The 27,977-nt window shown below is 46.2% G+C and overlaps 2 protein-coding genes, 18 non-coding genes and 2 pseudogenes across 20 annotated transcripts in view; 2 read left to right on the top strand and 20 right to left on the bottom strand.

Annotated features, from left to right (window-relative positions):
* The window catches only part of LOC125715120 (uncharacterized), a 1,180,389-nt gene that overhangs the window by 333,614 nt on the left and 818,798 nt on the right, over positions 1-27,977 (top strand). The window lies entirely within an intron of this gene.
* The window catches only part of LOC125715114 (uncharacterized), a 935,270-nt gene that overhangs the window by 335,382 nt on the left and 571,911 nt on the right, over positions 1-27,977 (top strand). The window lies entirely within an intron of this gene.
* Positions 857-975, bottom strand: LOC125736083 (5S ribosomal RNA). The gene has a single exon (XR_007395366.1). It is a non-coding gene; the product is annotated as a 5S ribosomal RNA (ribosomal RNA).
* On the bottom strand, positions 2,053-2,171 carry LOC125737083 (5S ribosomal RNA). Its single transcript, XR_007396349.1, has one exon. It is a non-coding gene; the product is annotated as a 5S ribosomal RNA (ribosomal RNA).
* On the bottom strand, positions 3,249-3,367 carry LOC125734152 (5S ribosomal RNA). The gene has a single exon (XR_007393476.1). It is a non-coding gene; the product is annotated as a 5S ribosomal RNA (ribosomal RNA).
* LOC125734425 (5S ribosomal RNA) lies at positions 4,446-4,564 on the bottom strand. Its single transcript, XR_007393737.1, has one exon. It is a non-coding gene; the product is annotated as a 5S ribosomal RNA (ribosomal RNA).
* Positions 5,639-5,757, bottom strand: LOC125734379 (5S ribosomal RNA). Its single transcript, XR_007393693.1, has one exon. It is a non-coding gene; the product is annotated as a 5S ribosomal RNA (ribosomal RNA).
* On the bottom strand, positions 6,833-6,951 carry LOC125737100 (5S ribosomal RNA). Its single transcript, XR_007396367.1, has one exon. It is a non-coding gene; the product is annotated as a 5S ribosomal RNA (ribosomal RNA).
* On the bottom strand, positions 8,027-8,145 carry LOC125733792 (5S ribosomal RNA). The gene has a single exon (XR_007393128.1). It is a non-coding gene; the product is annotated as a 5S ribosomal RNA (ribosomal RNA).
* LOC125731690 (5S ribosomal RNA) lies at positions 9,227-9,345 on the bottom strand (annotated as a pseudogene).
* LOC125731644 (5S ribosomal RNA) lies at positions 10,423-10,541 on the bottom strand (annotated as a pseudogene).
* Positions 11,616-11,734, bottom strand: LOC125731002 (5S ribosomal RNA). Its single transcript, XR_007391293.1, has one exon. It is a non-coding gene; the product is annotated as a 5S ribosomal RNA (ribosomal RNA).
* On the bottom strand, positions 12,813-12,931 carry LOC125735553 (5S ribosomal RNA). Its single transcript, XR_007394847.1, has one exon. It is a non-coding gene; the product is annotated as a 5S ribosomal RNA (ribosomal RNA).
* On the bottom strand, positions 14,009-14,127 carry LOC125735090 (5S ribosomal RNA). Its single transcript, XR_007394389.1, has one exon. It is a non-coding gene; the product is annotated as a 5S ribosomal RNA (ribosomal RNA).
* LOC125732442 (5S ribosomal RNA) lies at positions 15,207-15,325 on the bottom strand. The gene has a single exon (XR_007391822.1). It is a non-coding gene; the product is annotated as a 5S ribosomal RNA (ribosomal RNA).
* LOC125730818 (5S ribosomal RNA) lies at positions 16,405-16,522 on the bottom strand. The gene has a single exon (XR_007391107.1). It is a non-coding gene; the product is annotated as a 5S ribosomal RNA (ribosomal RNA).
* On the bottom strand, positions 17,600-17,718 carry LOC125732441 (5S ribosomal RNA). The gene has a single exon (XR_007391821.1). It is a non-coding gene; the product is annotated as a 5S ribosomal RNA (ribosomal RNA).
* Positions 18,798-18,916, bottom strand: LOC125737006 (5S ribosomal RNA). Its single transcript, XR_007396273.1, has one exon. It is a non-coding gene; the product is annotated as a 5S ribosomal RNA (ribosomal RNA).
* On the bottom strand, positions 19,998-20,116 carry LOC125730999 (5S ribosomal RNA). Its single transcript, XR_007391291.1, has one exon. It is a non-coding gene; the product is annotated as a 5S ribosomal RNA (ribosomal RNA).
* On the bottom strand, positions 21,197-21,315 carry LOC125730781 (5S ribosomal RNA). The gene has a single exon (XR_007391072.1). It is a non-coding gene; the product is annotated as a 5S ribosomal RNA (ribosomal RNA).
* Positions 22,818-22,936, bottom strand: LOC125735359 (5S ribosomal RNA). The gene has a single exon (XR_007394655.1). It is a non-coding gene; the product is annotated as a 5S ribosomal RNA (ribosomal RNA).
* On the bottom strand, positions 24,018-24,136 carry LOC125730770 (5S ribosomal RNA). The gene has a single exon (XR_007391061.1). It is a non-coding gene; the product is annotated as a 5S ribosomal RNA (ribosomal RNA).

Genomic DNA, 27,977 nt, shown 5'->3' with positions numbered 1-27,977 from the left:
TCTTTTTAACTCCTTTTCACTACCGCACAGGTTAATCGCCGCACGTCCCCCGCCGGCAAACATTACTCCTTTGCCTACTGCATGCAGGCTTCTCTTAACGACCCTCTGTTATCAACTCTGCTAACAGCCACAAAATCTCCGCCGCACGAAGCCCAATGGTAGCTGCTGAATCACATGCTTCCCCAAAACGTCGCGCTGTCAGAACACTGGGAGCTACACACACCAACAAGTCTATACTGCAGGCTGCAGCCAGAACAATTTTCTACATTCAAACATCGACGGCCTCTTCTCTCTAAAAATTCACCAGACCGCTTCTACCACCAGCAAAGAAGTTTCCATCCCTAATTCCTCTGTGACTCCCACTAACCTAAACATTAAGCTGGCATTGAAGGGTGTGAATTACCCCGGCCAATCTGTTCTTTTAAATACAGCTTTTAGCAAGTTTTGCAAGGAGAAGAGCAGAACTTGCTATGCCAATAATATCGAGACTTCTGTGGCGAAGTGGTTTTTGCATAGAAAACAAAGCGGTCAGTTGAAGAGGAATAATATCAGTACTTTGTTTAAAACTGTGTGTAAAAAGCTGTCTCTTTATCATTAACAATAAGTTGTAAAACGTGAATGGGGAGTGACAGTCTTCAAGTTTGTGAGAAGATCGCGCCCTGGTGGAATAAAGGCACGAACAGCTTACAGCACCTTGAATTACCAGGAAGTATTTAGAGTAAAACGGTGTGTAAAAGCTACCTTTATGAATGAGAGAAAAATATATATATATATAAAATAGTAAAATGGAAGGGGAGTGATAGATTTAAATTAATCGTGAAGTGGAGCGCCCCCTGTATAAAGTAAAAGTGAGAAAAGCTTACAGCACCTGGTATTCCCAGGAGGTCTCCCATTCAAGTACTAACCAGACCCTACCCTGCTTGGCTTCCGAGATCGGATGAGATCGGGCGTGTTCAGGGTGGTAAGGCCAAAAGCGAGAAACGCTGCCAAAAACAGCCCTTTTGCATTACACGCGTCTATACATGCCAGTTAGTCCCATTGGATCCTACTCCTGTTTTTTTTTTTTTTTTTATCTGACTCACACTGCAGCACCACCATCCAATCGGCAGCGCCGGACCCACACCAAACATTCACCAAACTACTCAGCCGGCAGCCTACCACAATTATTCCATTCTTTCCGCATCCGCACACTTCCTTCTTTTTAACTCCTTTTCACTACCGCACAGGTTAATCGCCGCACGTCCCCCGCCGGCAAACATTACTCCTTTGCCTACTGCATGCAGGCTTCTCTTAACGACCCTCTGTTATCAACTCCGCTAACAGCCACAAAATCTCCGCCGCACGAAGCCCACTGGTAGCTGCTGAATCACATGCTTCCCCAAAACGTCGCGCTGTCAGAACACTGGGAGCTACACACACCAACAAGTCCATACTGCAGGCTGCAGCCAGAACAATTTTTTACATTCAAACATCGACGGCCTCTTCTCTCTAAAAATTCACCAGACCGCTTCTACCACCAGCAAAGAAGTTTCCATCCCTAATTCCTCTGTGATTCCCACTAACCTAAACATTAAGCTGGCATTGAAGGGTGTGAATTACCCCGGCCAATCTGTTCTTTTAAATACAGCTTTTAGCAAGTTTTGAAAGGAGAAGAGCAGAACTTGCTATGCCAATAATATCGAGTCTTCTGTGGCGAAGTGGTTTTTGCATAGAAAACAAAGCGGTCAGTTGAAGAGGAATAATAACAGTACTTTGTTTAAAACTGTGTGTAAAAAGCTGTCTCTTTATCATTAACAATAAGTTCTAAAACGTGAATGGGGAGTGACAGTCTTCAAGTTTGTGAGAAGATCGCGCCCTGGTGGAATAAAGGCACGAACAGCTTACAGCACCTAGAATTACCAGGAAGTATTTAGAGTAAAACGGTGTGTAAAGGCTGCCTTTATGAATGAGAGAAAAAAATATATATATATAAAATAGTAAAATGGAAGGGGAGTGATAGATTTAAATTAATCGTGAAGTGGAGCGCCCCCTGTATAAAGTAAAAGTGAGAAAAGCTTACAGCACCTGGCATTCCCAGGAGGTCTCCCATCCAAGTACTAACCAGACCCTACCCTGCTTGGCTTCCGAGATCGGATGAGATCAGGCGTGTTCAGGGTGGTATGGCCATGAGTGAGAGACGCGACCAAAAACAGCCCTTTTGCATTACACGCGTCTATACATGCCAGTTAGTCCCATTGGATCCTACTCCTGGTTTTTTTTTCATTTTTAATCTGACTCACACTGCAGCACCACCATCCAATCGGCAGCGCCGGACCCACACCAAACATTCACCAAACTACTCAGCCGGCAGCCTACCACAATTATTCCATTCTTTCCGCATCCGCACACTTCCTTATTTTTAACTCCTTTTCACTACCGCACAGGTTAATCGCCGCACGTCCCCCGCCGGCAAACATTACTCCTTTGCCTACTGCATGCAGGCTTCTCTTAACGACCCTCTGTTATCAACTCCGCTAACAGCCACAAAATCTCCGCCGCACGAAGCCCACTGGTAGCTGCTGAATCACATGCTTCCCCAAAACGTCGCGCTGTCAGAACACTGGGAGCTACACACACCAACAAGTCCATACTGCAGGCTGCAGCCAGAACAATTTTCTACATTCAAACATCGACGGCCTCTTCTCTCTAAAAATTCACCAGACCGCTTCTACCACCAGCAAAGAAGTTTCCATCCCTAATTCCTCTGTGACTCCCACTAACCTAAACATTAAGCTGGCATTGAAGGGTGTGAATTACCCCGGCCAATCTGTTCTTTTAAATACAGCTTTTAGCAAGTTTTGAAAGGAGAAGAGCAGAACTTGCTATGCCAATAATATCGAGTCTTCTGTGGCGAAGTGGTTTTTGCATAGAAAACAAAGCGGTCAGTTGAAGAGGAATAATATCAGTACTTTGTTTAAAACTGTGTGTAAAAAGCTGTCTCTTTATCATTAACAATAAGTTGTAAAACGTGAATGGGGAGTGACAGTCTTCAAGTTTGTGAGAAGATCGCGCCCTGGTGGAATAAAGGCACGAACAGCTTACAGCACCTAGAATTACCAGGAAGTATTTAGAGTAAAACGGTTTCTAAAAGCTGCCTTTATGAATGAGAGAAAAAAAATATATATATAAAATAGTAAAATGGAAGGGGAGTGATAGATTTAAATTAATCGTGAAGTGGAGCGCCCCCTGTATAAAGTAAAAGTGAGAAAAGCTTACAGCACCTGGTATTCCCAGGTGGTCTCCCATCCAAGTACTAACCAGACCCTACCCTGCTTAGCTTCCGAGATTAGACGAGATCGGGCGTGTTCAGGGTGGTATGGCCGTAAGCGAGTGATGTTACCAAAAACAGCCCTTTTGCATTACACGCCTCTATACATGCCAGTTGGTCCCATTGGATCCTACTAATGTTCTTTTTTTTTTTTTATCTGACTCACACTGCAGCCCCACCATCCAATCGGCAGCGCCGGACCCACACCAAACATTCACCAAACTACTCAGCCAGCAGCCTACCACAATTATTCCATTCTTTCCGCATCCGCACACTTCCTTCTTTTTAACTCCTTTTCACTACCGCACAGGTTAGTCGCCGCACGTCCCCCGCCGGCAAACATTACTCCTTTGCCTACTGCATGCAGGCTTCTCTTAACGACCCTCTGTTATCAACTCCGCTAACAGCCACAAAATCTCCGCCGCACGAAGCCCACTGGTAGCTGCTGAATCACATGCTTCCCCAAAACGTCGCGCTGTCAGAACACTGGGAGCTACACACACCAACAAGTCTATACTGCAGGCTGCAGCCAGAACAATTTTCTACATTCAAACATCGACGGCCTCTTCTCTCTAAAAATTCACCAGACCGCTTCTACCACCAGCAAAGAAGTTTCCATCCCTAATTCCTCTGTGACTCCCACTAACCTAAACATTAAGCTGGCATTGAAGGGTGTGAATTACTCCGGCCAATCTGTTCTTTTAAATACAGCTTTTAGCAAGTTTTGAAAGGAGAAGAGCAGAACTTGCTATGCCAATAATATCGAGTCTTCTGTGGCGAAGTGGTTTTTGCATAGAAAACAAAGCGGTCAGTTGAAGAGGAATAATATCAGTACTTTGTTTAAAACTGTGTGTAAAAAGCTGTCTCTTTATCATTAACAATAAGTTGTAAAACGTGAATGGGGAGTGACAGTCTTCAAGTTTGTGAGAAGATCGCGCCCTGGTGGAATAAAGGCACGAACAGCTTACAGCACCTAGAATTACCAGGAAGTATTTAGAGTAAAACGGTTTCTAAAAGCTGCCTTTATGAATGAGAGAAAAAAAAAAATATATATATAAAATAGTAAAATGGAAGGGGAGTGATAGATTTAAATTAATCGTGAAGTGGAGCGCCCCCTGTATAAAGTAAAAGTGAGAAAAGCTTACAGCACCTGTTATTCCAAGGTGGTCTCCCATCCAAGTACTAACCAGACCCTACCCTGCTTAGCTTCCGAGATCAGACGAGATCGGGCGTGTTCAGGGTGGTATGGCCGTAAGCGAGAGATGCTACCAAAAACAGCCCTTTTGCATTACACGCCTCTATACATGCCAGTTGGTCCCATTGGATCCTACTAATGTTCTTTTTTTTTTTTATCTGACTCACACTCTAGCCCCACCATCCAATCGGCAGCGCCGGACCCACACCAAACATTCACCAAACTACTCAGCCAGCAGCATACCACAATTATTCCATTCTTTCCGCATCCGCACACTTCCTTCTTTTTAACTCCTTTTCACTACCGCACAGGTTAATCGCCGCACGTCCCCCGCCGGCAAACATTACTCCTTTGCCTACTGCATGCAGGATTCTCTTAACGACCCTCTGTTATCAACTCCGCTAACAGCCACAAAATCTCCGCCGCACGAAGCCCACTGGTAGCTGCTGAATCACATGCTTCCCCAAAACGTCGCGCTGTCAGAACACTGGGAGCTACACACACCAACAAGTCCATACTGCAGGCTGCAGCCAGAACAATTTTCTACATTCAAACATCGACGGCCTCTTCTCTCTAAAAATTCACCAGACCGCTTCTACCACCAGCAAAGAAGTTTCCATCCCTAATTCCTCTGTGATTCCCACTAACCTAAACATTAATCTGGCATTGAAGGGTGTGAATTACCCCGGCCAACCTGCTCTTTTAAATACAGCTTTTAGCAAGTTTTGAAAGGAGGAGAAGAGCAGACCTTGCTATGCCAACAATATCAAGTCTTCTGTGGCGAACTGGTTTTTGCATAGAAAACAAAGCGGTGAGTTGAAGAGGAATTATATCAGTACTTTGTTTAAAACTGTGTGTAAAAAGCTGTCTCTTTATTATTAACAATAAGTTGTAAAACATGAATGGGGAGTGACAGTCTTCAAGTTTGTGAGAAGATCGTGCCCTGGTGGAATAAAGGCACAAACAGCTTACAGCACCCAGAATTACCAGGCAGTATTTAGAGTAAAACGTGTGTAAAAGCTGCCTTTATGAATGAGAGAAAAAAGAAATATATAAAATAGTAAAATGGAAGGGGAGTGATAGATTTAAATTAATCGTGAGGTGGAGTGCCCCCTGTATAAAGTAAAAGTGAGAAAAGCTTACAGCACCTGGTATTCCCAGGAGGTCTCCCATCCAAGTACTAACCAGACCCTACCCTGCTTGGCTTCCGAAATCTGATGAGATCGGGCGTGTTCAGGGTGGTATGGCCATAAGCGAAAGACGCGACCAAAAACAGCCCTTTTGCATTACACGCGCCTATACATGCCAGTTAGTCCCATTGGATCCTACTCCTGGTTTGTTTTTTTTTATCTGACTCACACTGCAGCCCCACCATCCAATCGGCAGCGCCGGACCCACACCAAATATTCACCAAACTACTCAGCCGGCAGCCTACCACAATTATTCCATTCTTTCCGCATCCGCACACTTCCTTCTTTTTAACTCCTTTTCACTACCGCACAGGTTAATCGCCGCACGTCCCCCGCCGGCAAACATTACTCCTTTGCCTACTGCATGCAGGCTTCTCTTAACGACCCTCTGTTATCAACTCCGCTAACAGCCACAAAATCTCCGCCGCACGAAGCCCACTGGTAGCTGCTGAATCACATGCTTCCCCAAAACGTCACGCTGTCAGAACACTGGGAGCTACACACACCAACAAGTCCATACTGCAGGCTGCAGCCAGAACAATTTTCTACATTCAAACATTGACGGCCTCTTCTCTCTAAAAATTCACCAGACCGCTTCTACCACCAGCAAAGAAGTTTCCATCCCTAATTCCTCTGTGATTCCCACTAACCTAAACATTAAGCTGGCATTGAAGGGTGTGAATTACCCCGGCCAATCTGTTCTTTTAAATACAGCTTTTAGCAAGTTTTGAAAGGAGAAGAGCAGAACTTGCTATGCCAATAATATCGAGTCTTCTGTGGCGAAGTGGTTTTTGCATAGAAAACAAAGCGGTCAGTTGAAGAGGAATAATATCAGTACTTTGTTTAAAACTGTGTGTAAAAAGCTGTCTCTTTATCATTAACAATAAGTTGTAAAACGTGAATGGGGAGTGACAGTCTTCAAGTTTGTGAGAAGATCGCGCCCTGGTGGAATAAAGGCACGAACAGCTTACAGCACCTAGAATTACCAGGAAGTATTTAGAGTAAAACCGTGTGTAAAAGCTGCCTTTATGAATGAGAGAAAAAAAATATATATATATAAAATAGTAAAATGGAAGGGGAGTGATAGATTTAAATTAATCGTGAAGTGGAGCGCCCCCTGTTTAAAGTAAAAGTGAGAAAAGCTTACAGCACCTGGTATTCCCAGGTGGTCTCCCATCGAAGTACTAACCAGACCCTACCCTGCTTAGCTTCCGAGATCAGACAAGATCTGGCGTGTTCAGGGTGGAATGGCTGTAAGCGAGGGACACTACCAAAAACAGCCCTTTTGCATTACACGCGTCTATACATGCCAGTTAGTCCCATTGGATCCTACTCCTGGTTTTTTTTTTTTTTTTTATCTGACTCACACTGCAGCCCCACCATCCAATCGGCAGTGCCGGAACCACAGCAAACATTCACCAAACTACTCAGCCGGCAGCCTACCACAATTATTCCATTCTTTCCGCATCCGCACACTTCCTTCTTTTTAACTCCTTTTCACTACCGCACAGGTTAATCGCCGCACGTCCCCCGCCGGCAAACATGACTCCTTTGCCTACCGCATGCAGGCTTCTCTTTACGACTCTCTGTTATCAACTCCGCTAACAGCCACAAAATCTCCGCCGCACGAAGCCCACTGGTAGCTGCTGAATCACATGCTTCCCCAAAACGTCGCGCTGTCAGAACACTGGGAGCTACACACACCAACAAGTCCATACTGCAGGCTGCAGCTAGAACAATTTTCTACATTCAAACATCGACGGCCTCTTCTCTCTAAAAATTCACCAGACCACTTCTACCACCAGCAAAGAAGTTTCCATCCCTAATTCCTCTGTGATTCCCACTAACCTAAACATTAAGTTGGCATTGAAGGGTGTGAATTACCCCGGCCAACCTGCTCTTTTAAATACAGCTTTTAGCGAGTTTTGAAAGGAGGAGAAGAGCAGATAATATGCCAATAATATCGAATATTCTGTGGCGAAGTGGTGTTTGCATAGAAAACAAAGCGGTGAGTTTAAGAGGAATTATATCAGTACTTTGTTTAAAACTGTGTGTAAAAAGCTGTCTCTTTATTATTAACAATAAGTTGTAAAACGTGAATGTGGAGTGACAGTCTTCAAGTTTGTCAGAAGATCGCGCCCTGGTGGAATAAAGGCACGAACAGCTTACAGCACCTAGAATTACCAGGCGGTATTTAGAGTAAAACGGTGTGTAAAAGCTGCCTTTATGAATGAGAGAAAAAAGAAATATATAAAATAGTAAAATGGAAGGGGAGTGATAGATTTAAATTAATCGTGAAGTGGAGCGCCCCCTGTATGAAGTAAAAGTGAGAAAAGCTTACAGCACCTGGAATTCCCAGGTGGTCTCCCATCCAAGTACTAACCAGACCCTAGCCTGCTTAGCTTCCGAGATCAGACGAGATCGGGCGCGTTCAGGGTGGTATGGCCGTAAGCGAGAGAAGCTACCAAAAATAGCCCTTTTGCATTACATGCGTCTATCCATGCCAGTTAGTCCCATTGGATCCTACTCCTGTTTTTTTTTTTTTTTTTATCTGACTCACACTGCAGCCCCACCATCAAATCGGCAGTGCCGGACCCACACCAAACATTCACCAAACTACTCAGCCGGCAGCCTACCACAATTATTCCATTATTTCCGCACCCGCACACTTCCTTCTCTTTAACTCCTTTTCACTACCGCACAGGTTAATCGCCGCACGTCCCCCGCCGGCAAACATTACTCCTTTGCCTACCGCATGCAGGCTTCTCTTAACGACCCTCTGTTATCAACTCCGCTAACAGCCACAAAATCTCTGCCGCACGAAGCCCACTGGTAGCTGTTGAATCACATGCTTCCCCAAAACGTTACGCTGTCAGAACACTGGGAGCTACACACGCCAACAAGTCCATACTGCAGGCTGCAGCCAGAACAATTTTCTACATTGAAACATCGACGGCCTCTTCTCTCTAAAAATTCACCAGACCGCTTCTACCATCAGCAAAGAAGTTTCCATCCCTAATTCCTCTGTGATTCCCACTAACCTAAACATTAATCTGGCATTGAAGGGTGTGAATTACCCCGGCCAACCTGCTCTTTTAAATACAGCTTTTAGCAAGTTTTGAAAGGAGGAGAAGAGCAGACCTTGCTATGCCAAAAATATCAAGTCTTCTGTGGCGAAGTGGTTTTTGCATAGAAAACAAAGTGGTGAGTTTAAGAGGAATTATATCAGTACTTTGTTTAAAACTGAGTGTAAAAAGCTGTCTCTTTATTATTAACAATAAGTTGTAAAACGTGAATGGGGAGTGACAGTCTTCAAGTTTGTGTGAAGATCGCTCCCTGGTGGAATAAAGGCACGAACAGCTTACAGCACCTAGAATTACCAGGCAGTATTAAGAGTAAAACGGTTTCCAAAAGCTGCCTTTATGAAAGAGAGAGAAAAAAAAAAATTATGTAAAATAGTAAAATGGAAGGGGAGTGATAGATTTAAATTAATAGTGAAGTGGAGCGCCCCCTGTACAAAGTAAAAGTGAGAAAAGCTTACAGCACCTGGTATTCCCAAGCAGTCTCCCATCCAAGTATTAACCAGACCCTACCCCGCTTAGCTTTCGAGATCAGACGAGATCAGGCGTGTTCAGGGTGGTATGGCCATGAGCAAGAGCCGTGAACAAAAACAGTCCTTTTGCATTACACGCCTCTATACATGCCAGTTAGTCCCATTGGATCCTACTCCTGTTTTTTTTTTTTTTATCTGACTCACACTGCAGCACCACCATCCAATCGGCAGCGCCGCACCCACACTAAACATTCACCAAACTACTCAGCCGGCAGCCTACCACAATTATTCCATTCTTTCCGCATCCGCACACTTCCTTCTCTTTAAGTCCTTTTCACTACCGAACAGGTTAATCGCCGCGCGTCCCCCGCCGGCAAACATTACTCATTTGCCTACCGCATGCAGGCTTCTCTTAAAGACCCTCTCTTATCAACTCCGCTAACAGTCACAAAATCTCCGCCGCACGAAGCCCACTGGTTGCTGTTGAATCACATGCTTCCCCAAAATGTCACGCTGTCAGAACACTGGGAGCTACACACGCCAACAAGTCCATATTGCAGGCTGCAGCCAGAACAATTTTCTACATTCAAACATCGACGGCCTCTTCTCTCTAAAAATTCACCAGACCGCTTCTACCACCAGTAAAGAAGTTTCCATCCCTAATTCCTCTGTGATTCCCACTAACCTAAACATTAATCTGGCATTGAAGGGTGTGAATTACCCCGGCCAACCTGCTCTTTTAAATACAGCTTTTAGCAAGTTTTGAAAGGAGGAGAAGAGCAGATAATATGCCAATAATATCGAGTCTTCTGTGGCGAAGTGGTTTTTGCATAGAAAACAAAGTGGTGAGTTGAAGAGGAATTATATCAGTACTTTGTTTAAAACTGTGTGTAAAAAGCTGTCTCTTTATCATTAACAATGAGTTGTAAAACGTGAATGGGGAGTGACAGTCTTCAAGTTTGTGAGAAGATCGCTCCCTGGTGGAATAAAGGCACGAACAGCTTACAGCACATAGAATTACCAGGCAGTATTTAGAGTAAAACGGTGTGTAAAGGCTGCCTTTATGAATGAGAGAAAAAATATATATATATATATAAAATAGTAAAATGGAAGGGAAGTGATAGATTTAAATTAATCGTGAAGTGGAGCGCCCCCTGTATAAAGTAAAAGTGAGAATAGCTTACAGCACCTGGTATTCCCAGGTGGTCTCCCATCCAAGTATTAACCAGACCCTACCTTGCTTAGCTTCCGAGATCAGACAAGATCTGACGTGTTCAGGGTGGTATGGCTGTAAGCGAGAGACGCTGCCAAAAACAGCCCTTTTGCATTACACGCGTCTATACATGCCAGTTAGTCCCATTGGATCCTACTAATGTTTTTTTTTTTTTTTTTATCTGACTCACACTGCAGCCCCACCATCCAATCGGCAGTGCCGGAACCACAGCAAACATTCACCAAACTACTCAGCCGGCAGCCTACCACAATTATTCCATTCTTTCCGCATCCGCACACTTCCTTCTCTTTAACTCCTTTTCACTACCGCACAGGTTAATCGCCGCACGTCCCCCGCCGGCAAACATTACTCCTTTGCCTACCGCATGCAGGCTTCTCTTAATGACCTTCTGTTATCAACTCCACTAACAGCCACAAAATCTCCGCCGCACGAAGCCCACTGGTAGCTGCTGAATCACATGCTACCCCAAAACGTCGCGCTGTCAGAACACTGGGAGCTACACACACCAACAAGTCCATACTGCAGGCTGCAGCCAGAACAATTTTCTACATTCAAACATTGACGGCCTCTTCTCTCTAAAAATTCACCAGACCGCTTCTACCACCAGCAAAGAAGTTTCCATCCCTAATTCCTCTGTGATTCCCACTAACCTAAACATTAAGCTGGCATTGAAGGGTGTGAATTACCCCGGCCAACCTGCTCTTTTAAATACAGCTTTTAGCAAGTTTTGAAAGGAGGAGAAGAGCAGATAATATGCCAATAATATCGAATATTCTGTGGCGAAGTGGTGTTTGCATAGAAAACAAAGCGGTGAGTTTAAGAGGAATTATATCAGTACTTTGTTTAAAATTGTGTGTAAAAAGCTGTCTCTTTATTATTAACAATAAGTTGTAAAACGTGAATGTGGAGTGACAGTCTTCAAGTTTGTCAGAAGATCGCGCCCTGGTGGAATAAAGGCACGAACAGCTTACAGCACCTAGAATTACCAGGCGGTATTTAGAGTAAAACGGTGTGTAAAAGCTGCCTTTATGAATGAGAGAAAAAAGAAATATATAAAATAGTAAAATGGAAGGGGAGTGATAGATTTAAATTAATCGTGAAGTGGAGTGCCCCCTGTATAAAGTAAAAGTGAGAAAAGCTTACAGCACCTGGTATTCCCAAGCAGTCTCCCATCCAAGTACTAACCAGACCCTACCCCGCTTAGCTTCCGAGATCAGACGAGATCAGGCATGTTCAGGGTGGTATGGCCATGAGCGAGAGCCGCAAACAAAAACAGTCCTTTTGCATTACACGCCTCTATACATGCCAGTTAGTCCCATTCTATCCTACTCCTGTTTTTTTTTTTTTTTAACTGACTCACACTGCAGCCCCACCATCCAATCGGCAGCGCCGGACCCACACCAAACATTCACCAAACTGCTCAGCCGGCAGCCTACCACAATTATTCCATTCTTTCCGCATCCGCACACTTCCTTCTCTTTAACTCCTTTTCACTACCGCACAGGTTAATCGCCGCACGTCCCCCGCCCGCAAACATTACTCCTTTGCCTACTGCATGCAGGCTTCTCTTAACGACCCTCTGTTATCAACTCCGCTAACAGCCACAAAATCTCCGCCGCACGAAGCCCACTGGTAGCTGCTGAATCACATGCTTCCCCAAAACGTCGCGCTGTCAGAACACTGGGAGCTACACACACCAACAAGTCCATACTGCAGGCTGCAGCCAGAACAATTTTCTACATTCAAACATCGACGGCCTCTTCTCTCTAAAAATTCACCAGACCGCTTCTACCACCAGCAAAGAAGTTTCCATCCCTAATTCCTCTGTGATTCCCACTAACCTAAACATTAAGCTGGCATTGAAGGGTGTGAATTACCCCGGCCAATCTGTTCTTTTAAATACAGCTTTTAGCAAGTTTTGAAAGGAGAAGAGCAGAACTTGCTATGCCAATAATATCGAGTCTTCTGTGGCGAAGTGGTTTTTGCATAGAAAACAAAGCGGTCAGTTGAAGAGGAATAATATCAGTACTTTGTTTAAAACTGTGTGTAAAAAGCTGTCTCTTTATCATTAACAATAAGTTGTAAAACGTAAATGGGGAGTGACAGTCTTCAAGTTTGTGAGAAGATCGCGCCCTGGTGGAATAAAGGCACGAACAGCTTACAGCACCTAGAATTACCAGGAAGTATTTAGAGTAAAACGGTTTCTAAAAGCTGCCTTTATGAATGAGAGAAAAAAAATATATATATATATAAAATAGTAAAATGGAAGGGGAGTGATAGATTTAAATTAATCGTGAAGTGGAGCGCCCCCTGTATAAAGTAAAAGTGAGAAAAGCTTACAGCACCTGGTATTCCCAGGTGGAATCCCATCCAAGTACTAACCAGACCCTACCCTGCTTAGCTTCCGAGATCAGACGAGATCGCGCGTGTTCAGGGTGGTATGGCCGTAAGCGAGAGATGCTACCAAAAACAGCCCTTTTGCATTACACGCGTCTATACATGCCAGTTAGTCCCATTGGATCCTACTCCTGGTTTTGTTTTTTTTTTATCTGACTCACACTGCAGCTCCACCATCCAATCGGCAGCGCCGGACCCACACCAAACATTCACCAAACTACTCAGCCGGCAGCCTACCACAATTATTCCATTCTTTCCGCATCAGCACACTTCCTTCTTTTTAACTCCTTTTCACTACCGCACAGGTTAATCGCCGCACGTCCCCCGCCGGCAAACATTACTCCTTTGCCTACTGCATGCAGGCTTCTCTTAACGACCCTCTGTTATCAACTCCGCTAACAGCCACAAAATCTCCGCCGCACGAAGCCCACTGGTAGCTGCTGAATCACATGCTTCCCCAAAACGTCGCGCTGTCAGAACACTGGGAGCTACACACACCAACAAGTCCATACTGCAGGCTGCAGCCAGAACAATTTTCTACATTCAAACATCGACGGCCTCTTCTCTCTAAAAATTCACCAGACCGCTTCTACCACCAGCAAAGAAGTTTCCATCCCTAATTCCTCTGTGATTCCCACTAACCTAAACATTAAGCTGGCATTGAAGGGTGTGAATTACCCCGGCCAATCTGTTCTTTTAAATACAGCTTTTAGCAAGTTTTGAAAGGAGAAGAGCAGAACTTGCTATGCCAATAATATCGAGTCTTCTGTGGCGAAGTGGTTTTTGCATAGAAAACAAAGCGGTCAGTTGAAGAGGAATAATATCAGTATTTTGTTTAAAACTGTGTGTAAAAAGCTGTCTCTTTATCATTAACAATAAGTTGTAAAACGTGAATGGGGAGTGACAGTCTTCAAGTTTGTGAGAAGATCGCGCCCTGGTGGAATAAAGGCACGAACAGCTTACAGCACCTAGAATTACCAGGAAGTATTTAGAGTAAAACGGTTTCTAAAAGCTGCCTTTATGAATGAGAGAAAAAAAAAAAATATATATAAAATAGTAAAATGGAAGGGGAGTGATAGATTTAAATTAATCGTGAAGTGGAGCGCCCCCTGTATAAAGTAAAAGTGAGAAAAGCTTACAGCACCTGGTATTCCCAGGTGGTCTCCCATTCAAGTACTAACCAGTCCCTACCCTGCTTAGCTTCCGAGATCAGACGAGATCAGGCGTGTTCAGGGTGGTATGGCCGTAAGCGAGAGATGCTACCAAAAACAGCCCTTTTGCATTACACGCGTCTATACATGCCAGTTAGTCCCATTGGATCCTACTCCTGTTTTTTTTTTTTTTTACCTGACTCACACTGCAGCCCCACCATCCAATCGGCAGCGCCGGACCCACACCAAACATTCACCAAACTACTCAGCCGGCAGCCTACCACAATTATTCCATTCTTTCCGCATCCGCACACTTCCTTCTTTTTAACTCCTTTTCACTACCGCACAGGTTAATCGTCGCACGTCCCCCGCCAGCAAACATTACTCCTTTGCCTACTGCATGTAGGCTTCTCTTAACGACCCTCTGTTATCAACTCCGCTAACAGCCACAAAATCTCCGCCGCACGAAGCCCACTGGTAGCTGCTGAATCACATGCTTCCCCAAAACGTCGCGCTGTCAGAACACTGGGAGCTACACACACCAACAAGTCCATACTGCAGGCTGCAGCCAGAACTATTTTCTACATTCAAACATCGACGGCCTCTTCTCTCTAAAAATTCACAAGACCGCTTATACCACCAACAAAGAAGTTTCCATCCCTAATTCCTCTGTGATTCCCACTAACCTAAACATTAAGCTGGCATTGAAGGGTGTGAATTACCCCGGCCAATCTGTTCTTTTAAATACAGCTTTTAGCAAGTTTTGAAAGGAGAAGAGCAGAACTTGCTATGCCAATAATATCGAGTCTTCTGTGGCGAAGTGGTTTTTGCATAGAAAACAAAGCGGTGAGTTGAAGAGGAATAATATCAGTACTTTGTTTAAAACTGTGTGTAAAAATCTGTCTCTTTATCATTAACAATAAGTTGTAAAACGTGAATGGGGAGTGACAGTCTTCAAGTTTGTGAGAAAATCGCGCCCTGGTGGAATAAAGGCACGAACAGCTTACAGCACCTAGAATTACCAGGAAGTATTTAGAGTAAAACGGTTTCTAAAAGCTGCCTTTAGGAATGAGAGAAAAAAAAAAATATATATATATAAAATAGTAAAATGGAAGGGGAGTGATAGATTTAAATTAATCGTGAAGTGGAGCGCCCCCTGTATAAAGTAAAAGTGAGAAAGGCTTACAGCACCTGGTATTCCCAGGAGGTCTCCCATCCAAGTACTAACCAGACCCTACCCTGCTTGGCTTCCGAGATCAGACGAGATCGGGCGTGTTCAGGGTGGTATGGCCGTAAGCGAGAGATGCTACCAAAAACAGCCCTTTTGCATTACACGCGTCTATACATGCCAGTTAGTCCCATTGGATCCTACTCCTGTTTTTTTTTTTTTTTATCTGACTCACACTGCAACCCCACCATCCAATCGGCAGCGCCGGACCCACACCAAACATTCACCAAACTACTCAGCCGGCAGCCTACCACAATTATTCCATTCTTTCCGCATCCGCACACTTCCTTCTTTTTAACTCCTTTTCACTACCGCACAGGTTAATCGCCGCACGTCCCCCGCCAGCAAACATTACTCCTTTGCCTACTGCATGTAGGCTTCTCTTAACGACCCTCTGTTATCAACTCCGCTAACAGCCATAAAATCTCCGCCGCACGAAGCCCACTGGTAGCTGCTGAATCACATGCTTCCCCAAAACGTCGCGCTGTCAGAACACTGGGAGCTACACACACCAACAAGTCCATACTGCAGGCTGCAGCCAGAACTATTTTCTACATTCAAACATCGACGGCCTCTTCTCTCTAAAAATTCACCAGACCGCTTCTACCACCAGCAAAGAAGTTTCCATCCCTAATTCCTCTGTGATTCCCACTAACCTAAACATTAAGCTGGCATTGAAGGGTGTGAATTACCCCGGCCAATCTGTTCTTTTAAATACAGCTTTTATCAAGTTTTGAAAGGAGAAGAGCAGAACTTGCTATGCCAATAATATCGAGTCTTCTGTGGCGAAGTGGTTTTTGCATAGAAAACAAAGCGGTCAGTTGAAGAGGAATAATATCAGTACTTTGTTTAAAACTGTGTGTAAAAAGCTGTCTCTTTATCATTAACAATAAGTTGTAAAACGTGAATGGGGAGTGACAGTCTTCAAGTTTGTGAGAAGATCGCGCCCTGGTGGAATAAAGGCACGAACAGCTTACAGCACCTAGAATTACCAGGAAGTATTTAGAGTAAAACGGTTTCTAAAAGCTGCCTTTAGGAATGAGAGAAAAAAATATATATATATATATAAAATAGTAAAATGGAAGGGGAGTGATAGATTTAAATTAATCGTGAAGTGGAGCGCCCCCTGTATAAAGTAAAAGTGAGAAAGGCTTGCAGCACTGGTATTCCCAGGAGGTCTCCCATCCAAGTACTAACCAGACCCTACCCTGCTTGGCTTCCGAGATCAGACGAGATCGGGCGTGTTCAAGGTGGTATGGCCGTAAGCGAGAGATGCTTCCAAAAACAGCCCTTTTGCATTACACGCGTCTATACATGCCAGTTAGTCCCATTGGATCCTACTCCTGTTTTTTTTTTTTTTTATCTGACTCACACTGCAACCCCACCATCCAATCGGCAGCGCCGGACCCACACCAAACATTCACCAAACTACTCAGCCGGCAGCATACCACAATTATTCCATTCTTTCCGCATCCGCACACTTCCTTCTTTTTAACTCCTTTTCACTACCGCACAGGTTAATCGCCGCACGTCCCCCGCCAGCAAACATTACTCCTTTGCCTACTGCATGTAGGCTTCTCTTAACGACCCTCTGTTATCAACTCCGCTAACAGCCACAAAATCTCCGCCGCACGAAGCCCACTGGTAGCTGCTGAATCACATGCTTCCCCAAAACGTCGCGCTGTCAGAACACTGGGAGCTACACACACCAACAAGTCCATACTGCAGGCTGCAGCCAGAACTATTTTCTACATTCAAACATCGACGGCCTCTTCTCTCTAAAAATTCACCAGACCGCTTCTACCACCAGCAAAGAAGTTTCCATCCCTAATTCCTCTGTGATTCCCACTAACCTAAACATTAAGCTGGCATTGAAGGGTGTGAATTACCCCGGCCAATCTGTTCTTTTAAATACAGCTTTTAGCAAGTTTTGAAAGGAGAAGAGCAGAACTTGCTATGCCAATAATATCGAGTCTTCTGTGGCGAAGTGGTTTTTGCATAGAAAACAAAGCGGTGAGTTGAAGAGGAATAATATCAGTACTTTGTTTAAAACTGTGTGTAAAAAGCTGTCTCTTTATCATTAACAATAAGTTGTAAAACGTGAATGGGGAGTGACAGTCTTCAAGTTTGTGAGAAGATCGCGCCCTGGTGGAATAAAGGCACGAACAGCTTACAGCACCTAGAATTACCAGGAAGTATTTAGAGTAAAACGGTTTCTAAAAGCTGCCTTTAGGAATGACAGAAAAAAAAAAATATATATATAAAATAGTAAAATGGAAGGGGAGTGATAGATTTAAATTAATCGTGAAGTGGAGCGCCCCCTGTATAAAGTAAAAGTGAGAAAGGCTTACAGCACCTGGTATTCCCAGGAGGTCTCCCATCCAAGTACTAACCAGACCCTACCCTGCTTGGCTTCCGAGATCAGACGAGATCGGGCGTGTTCAGGGTGGTATGGCCGTAAGCGAGAGATGCTACCAAAAACAGCCCTTTTGCATTACACGCGTCTATACATGCCAGTTAGTCCCATTGGATCCTACTCCTGTTTTTTTTTTTTTTTATCTGACTCACACTGCAACCCCACCATCCAATCGGCAGCGCCGGACCCACACCAAACATTCACCAAACTACTCAGCCGGCAGCCTACCACAATTATTCCATTCTTTCCGCATCCGCACACTTCCTTCTTTTTAACTCCTTTTCACTACCGCACAGGTTAATCGTCGCACGTCCCCCGCCAGCAAACATTACTCCTTTGCCTACTGCAAGTAGGCTTCTCTTAACGACCCTCTGTTATCAACTCCGCTAACAGCCACAAAATCTCCGCCGCACGAAGCCCACTGGTAGCTGCTGAATCACATGCTTCCCCAAAACGTCGCGCTGTCAGAACACTGGGAGCTACACACACCAACAAGTCCATACTGCAGGCTGCAGCCAGAACTATTTTCTACATTCAAACATCGACGGCCTCTTCTCTCTAAAAATTCACCAGACCGCTTCTACCACCAGCAAAGAAGTTTCCATCCCTAATTCCTCTGTGATTCCCACTAACCTAAACATTAAGCTGGCATTGAAGGGTGTGAATTACCCCGGCCAATCTGTTCTTTTAAATACAGCTTTTAGCAAGTTTTGAAAGGAGAAGAGCAGAACTTGCTATGCCAATAATATCGAGTCTTCTGTGGCGAAGTGGTTTTTGCATAGAAAACAAAGCGGTGAGTTGAAGAGGAATAATATCAGTACTTTGTTTAAAACTGTGTGTAAAAAGCTGTCTCTTTATCATTAACAATAAGTTGTAAAACGTGAATGGGGAGTGACAGTCTTCAAGTTTGTGAGAAGATCGCGCCCTGGTGGAATAAAGGCACGAACAGCTTACAGCACCTAGAATTACCAGGAAGTATTTAGAGTAAAACGGTTTCTAAAAGCTGCCTTTAGGAATGACAGAAAAAAAAAAATATATATATATAAAATAGTAAAATGGAAGGGGAGTGATAGATTTAAATTAATCGTGAAGTGGAGCGCCCCCTGTATAAAGTAAAAGTGAGAAAGGCTTACAGCACCTGGTATACCCAGGAGGTCTCCCATCCACATACTAACCAGACCCTACCCTGCTTGGCTTCCGAGATCAGACGAGATCGGGCGCGTTCAGGGTGGTATGGCCGTAAGCGAGAGATGCTACCAAAAACAGCCCTTTTGCATTACACGCGTCTATACATGCCAGTTAGTCCCATTGGATCCTACTCCTGTTTTTTTTTTTTTTTTTATCTGACTCACACTGCAGCCCCACCATCCAATCGGCAGCGCCGGACCCACACCAAACATTCACCAAACTACTCAGCCGGCAGCCTACCACAATTATTCCATTCTTTCCGCATCCGCACACTTCCTTCTTTTTAACTCCTTTTCACTACCGCACAGGTTAATCGCCGCACGTCCCCCGCCAGCAAACATTACTCCTTTGCCTACTGCATGTAGGCTTCTCTTAACGACCCTCTGTTATCAACTCCGCTAACAGCCACAAAATCTCCGCCGCACGAAGCCCACTGGTAGCTGCTGAATCACATGCTTCCCCAAAACGTCGCGCTGTCAGAACACTGGGAGCTACACACACCAACAAGTCCATACTGCAGGCTGCAGCCAGAACTATTTTCTACATTCAAACATAGACGGCCTCTTCTCTCTAAAAATTCACCAGACCGCTTCTACCACCAGCAAAGAAGTTTCCATCCCTAATTCCTCTGTGATTCCCACTAACCTAAACATTAAGCTGGCATTGAAGGGTGTGAATTACCCCGGCCAATCTGTTCTTTTAAATACAGCTTTTAGCAAGTTTTGAAAGGAGAAGAGCAGAACTTGCTATGCCAATAATATCGAGTCTTCTGTGGCGAAGTGGTTTTTGCATAGAAAACAAAGCGGTGAGTTGAAGAGGAATAATATCAGTACTTTGTTTAAAACTGTGTGTAAAAAGCTGTCTCTTTATCATTAACAATAAGTTGTAAAACGTGAATGGGGAGTGACAGTCTTCAAGTTTGTGAGATGATCGCGCCCTGGTGGAATAAAGGCACGAACAGCTTACAGCACCTAGAATTACCAGGAAGTATTTAGAGTAAAACGGTTTCTAAAAGCTGCCTTTAGGAATGAGAGAAAAAAAAATATATATATATATAAAATAGTAAAATGGAAGGGGAGTGATAGATTTAAATTAATCGTGAAGTGGAGCGCCCCCTGTATAAGGTAAAAGTGAGAAAAGCTTACAGCACCTGGTATTTCCAGGTGGTCCCCCATCCAAGCACTAACCAGACCCTAGCCTGCTTAGCTTCCGAGATCAGACGAGATCAGGCGCGTTCAGGGTGGTATGGCCGTAAGCGAGAGACGCTACCAAAAACAGCCCTTTTGCATTACACGCGTCTATACATACCAGTTAGTCCCATTGGATCCTACTCCTGGTTTTTTTTTTTTTTTTATCTGACTCACACTGCAGCCCCACCATCCAATCGGCAGCGCCGGACCCACACCAAACATTCACCAAACTACTCAGCCGGCAGCCTACCACAATTATTCCATTCTTTCCGCATCCGCACACTTCCTTCTTTTTAACTCCTTTTCACTACCGCACAGGTTAATCGCCGCACGTCCCCCGCCGGCAAACATTACTCCTTTGCCTACTGCATGCAGGCTTCTCTTAACGACCCTCTGTTATCAACTCCGCTAACAGCCACAAAATCTCCGCCGCACGAAGCCCACTGGTAGCTGCTGAATCACATGCTTCCCCAAAACGTCGCGCTGTCAGAACACTGGGAGCTACACACACCAACAAGTCCATACTGCAGGCTGCAGCCAGAACAATTTTCTACATTCAAACATCGACGGCCTCTTCTCTCTAAAAATTCACCAGACCGCTTCTACCACCAGCAAAGAAGTTTCCATCCCTAATTCCTCTGTGATTCCCACTAACCTAAACATTAAGCTGGCATTGAAGGGTGTGAATTACCCCGGCCAATCTGTTCTTTTAAATACAGCTTTTAGCAAGTTTTGAAAGGAGAAGAGCAGAACTTGCTATGCCAATAATATCGAGTCTTCTGTGGCGAAGTGGTTTTTGCATAGAAAACAAAGCGGTCAGTTGAAGAGGAATAATATCAGTACTTTGTTTAAAACTGTGTGTAAAAAGCTGTCTCTTTATCATTAACAATAAGTTGTAAAACGTGAATGGGGAGTGACAGTCTTCAAGTTTGTGAGAAGATCGCGCCCTGGTGGAATAAAGGCACGAACAGCTTACAGCACCTAGAATGACCAGGAAGTATTTAGAGTAAAACGGTTTCTATTAAGCTGCCTTTATGAATGAGAGAAAAAAAAAAATATATATATAAAATAGTAAAATGGAAGGGGAGTGATAGATTTAAATTAATCGTGAAGTGGAGGGCCCCCTGTATAAAGTAAAAGTGAGAAAAGCTTACAGCACCTGGTATTCCCAGGTGGTCTCCCATCCAAGTACTAACCAGACCCTACCCTGCTTAGCTTCCGAGATCAGACGAGATCGGGCGTGTTCAGGGTGGTATGGCCGTAAGCAAAAGATGCTACCAAAAATAGCCCTTTTGCATTACACGCGTCTATACATGCCAGTTAGTCCCATTGGATCCTACTCCTGGTTTTTTTTTTTTTTTTATCTGACTCACACTGCAGCCCCACCATCCAATCGGCAGCGCCGGACCCACACCAAACATTCACCAAACTACTCAGCCGGCAGCCTACCACAATTATTCCATTCTTTCCGCATCCGCACACTTCCTTCTTTTTAACTCCTTTTCACTACCGCACAGGTTAATCGCCGCACGTCCCCCGCCGGCAAACATTACTCCTTTGCCTACTGCATGCAGGCTTCTCTTAACGACCCTCTGTTATCAACTCCGCTAACAGCCACAAAATCTCCGCCGCACGAAGCCCACTGGTAGCTGCTGAATCACATGCTTCCCCAAAACGTCGCGCTGTCAGAACACTGGGAGCTACACACACCAACAAGTCCATACTGCAGGCTGCAGCCAGAACAATTTTCTACATTCAAACATCGACGGCCTCTTCTCTCTAAAAATTCACCAGACCGCTTCTACCACCAGCAAAGAAGTTTCCATCCCTAATTCCTCTGTGATTCCCACTAACCTAAACATTAAGCTGGCATTGAAGGGTGTGAATTACCCCGGCCAATCTGTTCTTTTAAATACAGCTTTTAGCAAGTTTTGAAAGGAGAAGAGCAGAACTTGCTATGCCAATAATATCGAGTCTTCTGTGGCGAAGTGGTTTTTGCATAGAAAACAAAGCGGTCAGTTGAAGAGGAATAAAATCAGTACTTTGTTTAAAACTGTGTGTAAAAAGCTGTCTCTTTATCATTAACAATTAGTTGTAAAACGTGAATGGGGAGTGTCAGTCTTCAAGTTTGTGAGAAGATCGCGCCCTGGTGGAATAAAGGCACGAACAGCTTACAGCACCTAGAATTACCAGGAAGTATTTAGAGTAAAACGGTTTCTAAAAGCTGCCTTTATGAATGAGAGAAAAAAAAAAAAAAAAATATATATATATATATATATATATATATATATATATATATATATATATATATATATATATATAAAATAGTAAAATGGAAGGGGAGTGGGGGGCGGCATGGTGGTGCAGTGGTTAGCACTGTCGCCTCACACCTCTGGGACCCGGGTTCGAGTCTCCGCCTGGGTCACATGTGTGCGGAGTTTGCATGTTCTCCCCGTGTCGTCGTGGGGTTTCCTCCGGGTACTCCGGTTTCCCCCCACAGTCCAAAAACATGCTGAGGCTAATTGGAGTTTCTAGATTGCCCATAGGTGTGCATGTGTGAGTGAATGGTGTGTGAGTGTGCCCTGCGATGGGCTGGCCCCCCATCCTGGGTTGTTCCCTGCCTCGTGCCCATTGATTCCGGGATAGGCTCCAGACCCCCCGCGACCCAATAGGATAAGCGGTTTGGAAAATGGATGGATGGAAGGGGAGTGATAGATTTAAATTAATCGTGAAGTGGAGCGCCCCCTGTATAAAGTAAAAGTGAGAAAAGCTTACGGCACCTGGTATTCCCAGGAGGTCTCCCATCCAAGTACTATCCAGACCCTAGCCTGCTTAGCTTCCAAGATCAGATGAGATCGGGCGTGTTCAGGGTGGTATGGCCATAAGCGAGAGACGCTACCAAAAACAGCCCTTTTGCATTACACGCCTCTATACATGCCAGTTGGTCCCATTGGATCCTACTAATGTTTTTTTTTTTTTTTTTATCTGACTCTCACTGCAGCCCCACCATCCAATCGGCAGCGCCGGACCCACACCAAACATTCACCAAACTACTCAGCCGGCAGCCTACCACAATTATTCCATTCTTTCCGCATCCGCACACTTCCTTCTTTTTAACTCCTTTTCACTACCGCACAGGTTAATCGCCACACGTCCCCCGCCGGCAAACATTACTCCTTTGCCTACTGCATGCAGGCTTCTCTTAACGACCCTCTGTTATCAACTCCGCTAACAGCCAGAAAATCTCCGCCGCACGAAGCCCACTGCTAGCTGCTGAATCACATGCTTCCCCAAAACGTCGCGCTGTCAGAACACTGGGAGCTACACACGCCAACAAGTCCATACTGCAGGCTGCAGCCAGAACAATTTTCTACATTCAAACATCGACGGCCTCTTCTCTCTAAAAATTCACCAGACCGCTTCTACCACCAGCAAAGAAGTTTCCATCCCTAATTCCTCTGTGATTCCCACTAACCTAAACATTAAGCTGGCATTGAAGGGTGTGAATTACCCCGCCCAACCTGTTCTTTTAAATACAGCTTTTAGCAAGTTTTGAAAGGAGAAGAGCAGAACTTGCTATGCCAATAATATCGAGTCTTCTGTGGCGAAGTGGTTTTTGCATAGAAAACAAAGCGGTCAGTTGAAGAGGAATAATATCAGTACTTTGTTTAAAACTGTGTGTAAAAAGCTGTCTCTTTATCATTAACAATAAGTTGTAAAACGTGAATGGGGAGTGACAGTCTTCAAGTTTGTGAGAAGATCGCGCCCTGGTGGAATAAAGGCACGAACAGCTTACAGCACCTAGAATTACCAGGAAGTATTTAGAGTAAAACGGTTTCTAAAAGCTGCCTTTATGAATGAGAGAAAAAAAAATATATATATATATAAAATAGTAAAATGGAAGGGGAGTGATAGATTTAAATTAATCGTGAAGTGGAGCGCCCCCTGTATAAAGTAAAAGTGAGAAAAGCTTACAGCACCTGGTATTCCCAGGTGGTCTCCCATCCAAGTACTAACCAGACCCTACCCTGCTTAGCTTCCGAGATCAGACGAGATCGGGCGTGTTCAGGGTGGTATGGCCGTAAGCGAGAGATGCTACCCAAAACAGCCCTTTTGCATTACACGCCTCTATACATGCCAGTTGGTCCCATTGGATCCTACTAATGTTCTTTTTTTTTTTTTATCTGACTCACACTGCAGCCCCACCATCCAATCGGCAGCGCCGGACCCACACCAAACATTCACCAAACTACACAGCCGGCAGCCTACCACAATTATTCCATTCTTTCCGCATCCGCACACTTCCTTCTTTTTAACTCCTTTTCACTACCGCGCAGGTTAATCGCCGCACGTCCCCCGCCGGCAAACATTACTCCTTTGCCTACTGCATGCAGGCTTCTCTTAACGACCCTCTGTTATCAACTCCGCTAACAGCCACAAAATCTCCGCCGCACGAAGCCCACTGGTAGCTGCTGAATCACATGCTTCCCCAAAATGTCGCGCTGTCAGAACACTGGGAGCTACACACACCAACAAGTCCATACTGCAGGCTGCAGCCAGAACAATTTTCTACATTCAAACATCGACGGCCTCTTCTCTCTAAAAATTCACCAGACCGCTTCTACCACCAGCAAAGAAGTTTCCATCCCTAATTCCTCTGTGATTCCCACTAACCTAAACATTAAGCTGGCATTGAAGGGTGTGAATTACCCCGGCCAATCTGTTCTTTTAAATACAGCTTTTAGCAAGTTTTGAAAGGAGAAGAGCAGAACTTGCTATGCCAATAATATCGAGTCTTCTGTGGCGAAGTGGTTTTTGCATAGAAAACAAAGCGGTCAGTTGAAGAGGAATAAAATCAGTACTTTGTTTAAAACTGTGTGTAAAAAGCTGTCTCTTTATCATTAACAATAAGTTGTAAAACGTGAATGGGGAGTGACAGTCTTCAAGTTTGTGAGAAGATCGCGCCCTGGTGGAATAAAGGCACGAACAGCTTACAGCACCTAGAATTACCAGGAAGTATTTAGAGTAAAACGGTTTCTAAAAGCTGCCTTTATGAATGAGAGAAAAAAAAAATATATATATATAAAATACCCCTCCTGGAGCCGACACCTTATCGTGGTGGAGGGGTTTGCGTGTTACAATGATCCCAGGAGCTATGTTGTCTGGGGCTTTATGCCCCTGGTAGGGTCACCCAAGGCAAACAGGTCCTGGGTGAGGAACCAGACGAAGCACGGCTCAAAAACCCCTTATGAGGAGAAAAATCCTGGATTCACGGTTTCCCTTGCCCGGACGCGGGTCACCGGGGCCCCCCCCTGGAGCCAGGCCTGGGGGTGGGGCTCGATGGCGAGCGCCTGGCGGCCAGGCCTACACCCATGGGGCCTGGTCGGGCGCAGCCCGAACAAGGCACGTGGGTCCCCCCTCCAATGGGCTCACCACCCATGGGAGGGGCCAAAGGGGTCGGGTGCGAAGTGATCTGGGCGGCGGCCAAAGGCGGGGACCTTGGCGGTCCGATCCTCGGCTGCAGAAGCTAGCTCTAGGGACATGGAATGTCACCTCTCTGATGGGGAAAGAGCCTGAGCTGGTGCGCGAGGTTGTGAAGTTCCGGCTAGATATAGTCGGACTCACCTCGACGCACGGCTTGGGCTCTGGAACCAGTCTCCTTGAGGGGGGTTGGACCCTTTTCCACTCTGGAGTTGCCCGCGGGGAGAGGCGCCGAGCGGGCGTGGGCATACTTATTGCCCCCAGGCTGGGCGCCTGTACATTGGGGTTTACCGCAGTGGACGAGAGGGTAGCCTCCCTCCGCCTTCGGGTGGGGGGACGGGTCCTTACTGTTGTTTGCGCTTATGCGCCAAACAGCAGTTCGGAATACCCACCCTTTTTGGAGTCCTTGGAAGGGGTGTTGGAGAGCGCTCCTCCTGGGGACTCCCTTGTTCTGCTGGGGGACTTCAATGCTCACGTGGGCAGCGACAGTGAGACCTGGAGGGGCGTGATTGGGAGGAACGGCCCCCCCGATCTGAACCCGAGCGGTGTTTTGTTATTGGACTTCTGTGCTCGTCACGGACTGTCCATAATGAACACCATGTTCAAGCATAAGGGTGTCCATATGTGCACTTGGCACCAGGACACCCTAGGCCGCAGTTCGATGATCGACTTTGTAGTCGTGTCGTCGGACTTGCGGCCGCATGTTTTGGACACTCGGGTGAAGAGAGGGGCGGAGCTGTCAACCGATCACTACCTGGTGGTGGGTTGGCTCCGCTGGTGGGGGAGGAAGCCGGCCAGGCCTGGCAGGCCCAAGCGTATAGTGAGGGTCTGCTGGGAATGTCTGGCGGAATCCCCTGTCAGGGAGAGTTTCAACTCCTACCTCCAGCAGAACTTCTCCCATATCCCGGGGGAGGCGGGGGACATTGAGTCCGAATGGGCCATGTTCCGTGCCTCCATTGTGGAGGCGGCTGACCGGAGCTGCGGCCGCAAGGTGGTCGGTGCCTGTCGCGGCGGTAATCCCCGAACCCGCTGGTGGACACCGGTGGTAAGGGATGCCGTCAAGCTGAAGAAGGAGTCTTATCGGGCCTTTCTGGCCTGTGGGACTCCAGACGCAGCTGACGGCTACCGGCAGGCCAAGCGGAATGCGGCTTTGGCGGTCGCTGAGGCAAAAACTCGGGTGTGGGAGGAGTTTGGTGAGGCCATGGAGAACGACTTCCGGACGGCTTCGAGGAGATTCTGGTCCACCATCCGGCGGCTCCGGGCGGGAAAGCGGTGCAGCATCAACACTATTTATGGTGGGGATGGTGCGCTGCTGACCTCAGCTCGGGACGTTTTGGGTCGGTGGAGGGAGTACTTCGAGGACCTCCTCAATCCCACCGACACGCCTTCCAATATGGAAGCAGAGTGTGGGGACTTGGGGGTGGACTCGCCTATCTCGGGGGTGGAGGTCGCTGAGGTGGTCAAAAAGCTCCTCGGTGGCCGGGCCCCGGGGGTGGACGAGATTCGCCCAGAGTTCCTCAAGGCTCTGGATGCTGCGGGGCTGTCCTGGTTGACACGCATCTGCAGCATCGCGTGGACATCGGGGGCAGTACCGCTGGACTGGCAGACCGGGGTGGTGGTCCCCCTCTTTAAGAAGGGGGACCGGAGGGTGTGCTCCAACTACAGGGGGATCACACTCCTCAGCCTCCCTGGTAAGGTCTATTCGGGGGTCCTGGAAAGGAGGGTCCGCCGGATTGTCGAACCTCGGATTCAGGAGGAGCAGTGTGGTTTTCGCCCTGGCCGTGGAACAGTGGACCAGCTCTATACTCTCAGCAGGGTTCTGGAGGGTTCATGGGAGTTTGCCCGACCAGTCTACATGTGTTTTGTGGACTTGGAAAAGGCATTCGACCGTGTCCCTCGTGGGGTCCTGTGGGGAGTGCTCCGGGAGTATGGGGTACCGGGCTCCCTTTTAAGGGCGGTTCGGTCCCTGTATGACCGGTGCCAGAGTTTGGTCCGCATGGGCGGCAATAAGTCGGACTCGTTCCCGGTGAGGGTTGGACTCCGTCAGGGCTGCCCTTTGTCACCGATTCTGTTCATAGTTTTTATGGACAGAATTTCTAGGCGCAGCCAGGGCGTTGAGGGCATCCGGTTCGGTGACCTCAGGATTGGGTCTCTGCTTTTTGCAGATGATGTGGTTCTGTTGGCTTCATCGAGCCGTGACCTTCAGCTCTCGCTGGAGCAGTTCGCAGCCGAGTGCGAAGCGGCTGGGATGAGAATCAGCACCTCCAAATCCGAGACCATGGTTCTCAGCCGGAAAAGGGTAGAGTGCTCTCTCCGGGTTGGGGATGGGGTCCTCCCCCAAGTGGAGGAGTTTAAGTATCTCGGGATCTTGTTCACGAGTGGGGGAACGATGGAGCGGGAGATCGACAGGCGGATCGGTGCGGCGTCGGCAGTCATGCGGGCGCTGC

Source organism: Brienomyrus brachyistius, chromosome 2 (genome assembly GCF_023856365.1).
Source record: "Brienomyrus brachyistius isolate T26 chromosome 2, BBRACH_0.4, whole genome shotgun sequence".
NCBI lineage: Eukaryota > Metazoa > Chordata > Actinopteri > Osteoglossiformes > Mormyridae > Brienomyrus > Brienomyrus brachyistius.
The sequence above is the reverse complement of the archived record's forward strand: the minus strand, read 5'-3'. Positions and strand labels throughout refer to the sequence as shown.